At 34.5% G+C, this 6,171-nt stretch overlaps 1 long non-coding RNA gene across 1 annotated transcript; it reads right to left on the bottom strand.

Moving 5' to 3' along the window:
- Nucleotides 1–600: 600 nt before the first annotated feature.
- LOC135413863 (uncharacterized) lies at nucleotides 601–1,581 on the bottom strand. The gene is made up of 2 exons (XR_010430450.1): nucleotides 1,481–1,581; nucleotides 601–1,054 (listed from the first exon to the last, which is right to left on the bottom strand). It is a non-coding gene; the product is annotated as an uncharacterized LOC135413863 (long non-coding RNA).
- Nucleotides 1,582–6,171: the final 4,590 nt, after the last annotated feature.

Here is a 6,171-nt window from a genome sequence, read left to right as displayed (position 1 = left end):
GCTGCTTTTTTCAGCTACCTGTGGAATGTGGTCAAATAGCCTGTGTGCAATATTTGATCATTTAGGTTATGAAAGGAAATATAAATGACTGATTTGGAGTAATAGACATGTTACAGTTCAAATTAAAAAAAAAACAACAAATGTTTCTTAATGGAAAATATTACTTTAAAATATGAATTATTTGTAATAAGGGAGTATTGTTTAATTTATGATAAAATTAGCTGTGACTACCTAAGACAGTTATACTCCTTCATTTTATTTATTTTTATTTATAGAGAGAAGGTATGAAAAAAAAAATCATGTCATTTTACAAGACATAAAATGGCAATAATACATTTTCTTTTTTGGGGTTGGTGATGTCATTCAAATTTGAGAAGTCTAAGGTTTATGAAGATGTTACACTAACTTCTTTTCTCTCATTCCTCCAAAGTATATTTTCTCACGTTCTTTGTCAAGCCTCTCTTACTTGCTTTCAAATGAAAACAAGTCAATATACAACCTTGCAATATATAGAGCAATCTATTAGGCTTTAGAAAGTGCCTTGGGGCTGTCCAGAAATTGTCATGACAAATGGTCCAAAAAAAGTATAGCAGCCCAAACTAATGCAGCTCAAAGAAATGGTTTTAATAGTCATCACAGTTGAAAATGATAGACATATGAGTTCTTGTCTATAATGAAAATACAAACACATCTTTGTCTTTTATGAACAGAGGAAATGAGACTGCCATAGCTGAACAGATTATGCTTTAGGCTAAGTCAGTAATCAAAGCAGTTGAACTAACCCAAGTTAAAAAATACAGCACTAAAATGTTAGCTACAATAAAGATTCAAAACAACAGAGGTTGAACAACGTATGATAAATTTTAACACAAACCAGTTTCTCAATATGTGACAGGGCAGTTTCAATCCGCAAAGAAAGCCTTAAGTGTTGTACAGCCAAGTTTGAGAAGCTGGTAAGGCTGAAGCTGGGAAGTACGTTCCATACAATGCTATTAGTGGGAGTTTTGGATCTATCCAAGACCAGGGTTGGATTTGTTATTTTTGTTGTTCATACCTGCAGGAAAAGGCAAGTCTGTTTGTATGACACACATGCTCATGCTACTAAAGCTGACAACCACATATTATTTCATAATTAATCTTTTGTGATAGAAACATCTTGAAGTATTTTTGAGTCTTTACATTTCATTTTCTAAGCTATAATGAAAGTCAATTTGATGTCAACAATTAATTAAACAATAAAATTCATATTTTCTGTACCTTTACAATTCAAGACCACTAAGAGTGCATGAGAGTACTACCTCTTCAGTAAGGCACTACCCTAGCTATGGCTGAAGTTGAGCAGAGTCTTAAAATATAAGAGTCCAGCAATATGCAACAGCTGTCTTAAGCACACTCTAGTCTTACTTGTGCTGTTATAGAGCTGCATAATACATAGTAGAACCCATGTTAAAATACCCAAAAAAATTGTTTTTCTAGTTACCATATTATCTTCACTTCTAATGACTGATCCGAAGTGAACGGGAATGGAAGTATTCATCTTTTTGCATCTACCAAGCGGTGCCTTGAAACAGTAATTTCATTATCTGAAATATATAAAGATTTGTTTACTCTTTCCTCATCTGACATTTCTGTAGCCCTCTGATAATGCCTCCATAGCTGTGCATTTACAGCTACAACAGAAAAGTTATTAATGCCTCAAGATATTTCTTGCCCAACACTGGGGCTTGCAGAATTGCCTCAGTATTATTTAGTATTCAAATAAATAAAGGAACATGAGTGTCACACAATCTAGTAAACTTCTAATTGCTTCCTAGAACAAATCAAATATTGCTGCTGCTTCTGCAAATCAAGTGGTTATGGCGCTGTATAAGTACACTGCCTGTGCCTACAACACATTTGATTTTTATGCTTGATATTAAATCCTGCAGGTTTTATGGATGTCAAAATGGTAGTAGTGAAATCCCTCAACATGTAATGCAAACACCAGTTTAAGGTTAGTTGGCAAGTTCGATAGTTCAAGAAACTCTGACTGTGCCAACACATGTCAGACTTGTACTTTAAACACCCAACTGAAGTGTTCCTGAGGATGATGCAGTGCATGTCTTACACAGTACACACCTCTTAGAGTAATGAGGTTGAGAAGCTGCTTGCACTGGCTTATGTGATTTGTCTAACAGATGACCCCAATTTAATACTTCTACAAGGAATTTTCAACATGTTCATCAAGAAGATTTGGCAAAGTCCTATTATCCATCTTATCTTGAAAGCAAGACACCATCAGAAGACACAGAACAGGAACTGAAGTTTGATTGACACAAAAATGGCTTTAACTGGAAACTGGTTCTATGGAAATCTGATTATGTAGGAAATTATAAGAGCTAGAAAACTAGTTCTAGTTGTGATTTCTTCTGTTTGTTGCATCATACTTGTGTTTTAGAGAAGTCTAAACCTTTGAAAAAGTCAAAACATCTTTTCCATTCATAATCAGGGGATTTCAGAGCTTCTGAATAGCTCAGAAGTGAAATGAGTTTGAAAGACACCCAGAAAGACTAAGCCATTTCAGTAAAATGATGCAGGATACAAAGACCTACTGAAATGAATTATGAACTACTGTGTAAATCCAACGGACATTAGAAGACATCAGAGATCTGTAATTGTCGATCTGAAATAAAGAATAACAGCTGATAAAAAGAGGAATGAATTATTTAAATATTCATATTGAGAGCATAAGAAATTAAAGGTCTTGTAGTAATACAAAGTCTTAAAGAAAAATGGAAGCCTGGCTTCTGAATTTCCATCAATATAACTAACAGCCTCTATTTTTTCCTTAAATTTACAACTTTCCATTACTCTTCTCAGCATTTATTTTTTTCATTGCAAAGGAAGCTTTTAAAGTCAAAGTTGCTCAACATTTGTGCTCATCAGTGCTCATCATTTGTGTGGAAGCATTGATGGAGTCAGGTTAGCAACATGCAGAAATTCCAGTGTTTCTCACAGCTCACCCTTTCCTAAAAGTAAGTAATTGTAAACTGACTGAATCAATAAAAATAGTTTTCAACTTTAACAACAAAATAATATTTTCTGAAAATGTACCCTAGTGCATAATGCAAAGCAATTTCAAGATAATTTAATGAAACTAGCAGACCGCTTGCTCTGTGGCATACCTGCTGAGACAAAGTTAGAGAATCTGTGATGCAACATTACTGTTTATTCACATTTTCCCATGAGCCTTCTTTCTGGTGCAATTTGAGAGTAAGTCATTTAGTGATTCTGAATTTATTTGACCAGATGTTTTTTCATGTTTATTTTACCACTGGGGCTATGTAAACCTAAAATATGGCTGAGTAAAAAGCAATTCTATATATCAGAAGGTTCTGCATTTTACTGACAAGGTACATATTGCTGACTCATTCAGTTGTAACAAAAATCACTTGAATAGCATTTGAATTATTCTAAGCAGCTAGTATACAGAATACATTCATTATTAAGCTTATATGGCATAATTCAATTTTTATCTTCGGAAGTAAACTTGCCATTTTGTTTCTTGGCTCAGAGAAAAGAAGTTCCTAAAGTTTTAGAATGTTGTCAGGAAACATTTGATACCACAAAAGTGCACATACCAATCTAAATTCTACTCCGTCACATATTAAACTTGCCTTTCACATAAATTGCAAAGTAGTTTATTTTCCTCTCAGTACTAAAATAAAAAAAGCTTATTATTGCAAAGTATGACTAGAATAAATTGAAAAGTAAAAATTCATTAAATTTGCCAAGCAGAGTCAGCATGAATATATTTCTTTGTAAATGTCAGCATAACTGTAAAAATTCTTAAAAAAACTGTGACATCATTCTTATTTCTCATACTCCTGTGTGCACATTTGAAAGTAGCACATGTGTATGTCTTCCTTATAGTGACCTATAATATGTAAAGCATAGTGCTTTGAAACAACTGCGGTAGAACTTTTTTTTTGGTAGGAGACAGGAAGTCATCTTTGAATTAAAAAGAGATTACTTGGTATTTTTTGAGTCACATACAAAGATCAATCTCCAGAATGCGGGGCAGTTGAAAAGGGAGTAATTTCCACTTTGCATGTAAGACTTTAAAAAATTTCCCCTTAGTAAACAACAGTTCTTTTGCTTCTGTAGTATTTATGAATCTGATTTTTTCTTTATATTGTGCTTATCTAAAATACAGTGCAGCACTCTTTTATGGCCTAAGAGGGAATTTAATTTCACTGAATCAGAAGCTAGAGTAGTTAAAAAATTATAATTTTGCATGCTGATAATGCATTTCTTTTGGAGTGTCTTTGTCCTTCACCGGAGAACACTGACATAAATCTTTTAAATATAGTGAGAGTAACAGAAAAAAGTTTACAAAACCATTTTTCATCAAAGTAACATAACATGTCCACTAGAAAAACATGGTGTCCCCTTTTCCCTCTGGGTGTGTAAAGAACAAGGATAGCCATGAATAATGGAAGCACTCAGTAGTTCGTTCTCTGTGTGATAAATTTATAGTGACCATGGAGATATCTAAGGCATTTCCAGACTTATCTCTATGGAGCATAGCCTCAGACCAGTTACTGTCATTAATTTTCAAAAGAGAGAGGCTTTCTTCTGAAAATCTAAATGTAGTTTTGAGAAAGGAAATGCCATTCTTGCATCTGACAATGGACCTTTTATATCACAGAATCACAGAATCACAGAATCACAGAATGGGGAAGGTTGGAAGGAACCAGTGGAGGTCATGTAGTCCCATCTCCCTACTCAAACAGGGTCACTTAAAGCATGTTATTCAAAATTATGTCCAGACAGCTTTTGAATATCTCCAGAGAAGGAGACTCCACAACCTTTTCTGGGAAACCTGTTCTGCTGCTCAATCACTCTCACAGTAAAGAAGTTCTGCCTCATATTTAGGTGGAAATTCCTGTGTTCAAGTTTCTGCCCATTGCCTCTTGGCCTATTGCTTGGCACCACCAAGAAGAGCCTGGAAACTGACAGGTCATATTTTCTAGAAACTCCAGGTTGTTTTCCGCTTTACGTATGTGGCACTTACACTTTGCCTCATCTCTGGTGTTGTATTTTATCTTGATACTACAGTAGAATCAAAATGCAATTCCAGCACATATCACTTGCATGCTGTGATTTGTTAAAGTGACTCCTCTGGACCAGCAGACATCGAAGGTTGCTGTTTCAGTCTTTTAATACTTTATAAATTTTCTCAGAATTTCTGTAGAGGGTTCACTATTCACAAAAGCATTTACTTCCAGGAAATCAGAAGTGGCCCTGACCTAAACTGATTACACAGGCTACCTAACAATTTTCGTAAAATGGCTTTTGCTTTTCCTGCTTCAAAGTTATGGGATATGCTTTGAACTATTATGAAGCAATCTCTCTTATGTCCTTGACTGGTTTCAAAAGACAAATGGTTCACTATCTTTTTCTGAAACACCTCTGTGCAAGAATTTTGTTTTCAGTTTTCTCAAAATGCTGTGATCATTGTTGAACAGTGCTATACACTATTTGGCATTTTGGTTTTTGTATGTAGCGATTCCCTTATCTCTTAGTTATCATACATGATTTAGACAGCTTTTGGTATTTTCACTGCAAAAAAAATAAAACCTTAAAACACTGGCTAATATCTAACTAGATTTCTTTAAACTATAGAGAATTCTAATTTTAGAAGCACCATTATTTTTATTTTTACTTGTAAGGTTGACATGAAGACTTCAATGTAACACCAGTAACACTGTCTTTGGTGAGTCATACCAAAGCATTTGAGCTCCAAAATGTGACCAACAACTTAAATTTATGTTTGTTCTTCATTCTTAAATTTAAAAGCATAAATTTACCCCTTTTCAGCTAAGAAATAGGCCCAGTCACTGCAGCTATTTGCTACCATGTGCGTTTCTCCACTTGCCTGAATCAATAGCACCTTGCATCCCAAGGTACCTTAAAAAGCTGAGGTGTGATCTGAAAAGGATTTCAGCCTCTCTACATCAATTTTCAAGCAACATTAAGTTCTACCAAATATACTTCTGGAGAATATTCGAAAAACATTTTATGAGCAGTTCCCATTAAAAATTCAAAAATAGGAGCAAAAGTGAAGGGACCGAAATGCAAAGAGGTAGAGACCACATCCAGGAAATTCCTACATGAGAGTTAAATGTT

Source organism: Pseudopipra pipra, chromosome 4 (genome assembly GCF_036250125.1).
Source record: "Pseudopipra pipra isolate bDixPip1 chromosome 4, bDixPip1.hap1, whole genome shotgun sequence".
In the NCBI taxonomy this organism is placed as follows: Eukaryota; Metazoa; Chordata; class Aves; order Passeriformes; family Pipridae; genus Pseudopipra; species Pseudopipra pipra.
Note: the sequence above shows the minus strand (reverse complement) of the source record. Positions and strands in the feature narration are given on the sequence as shown.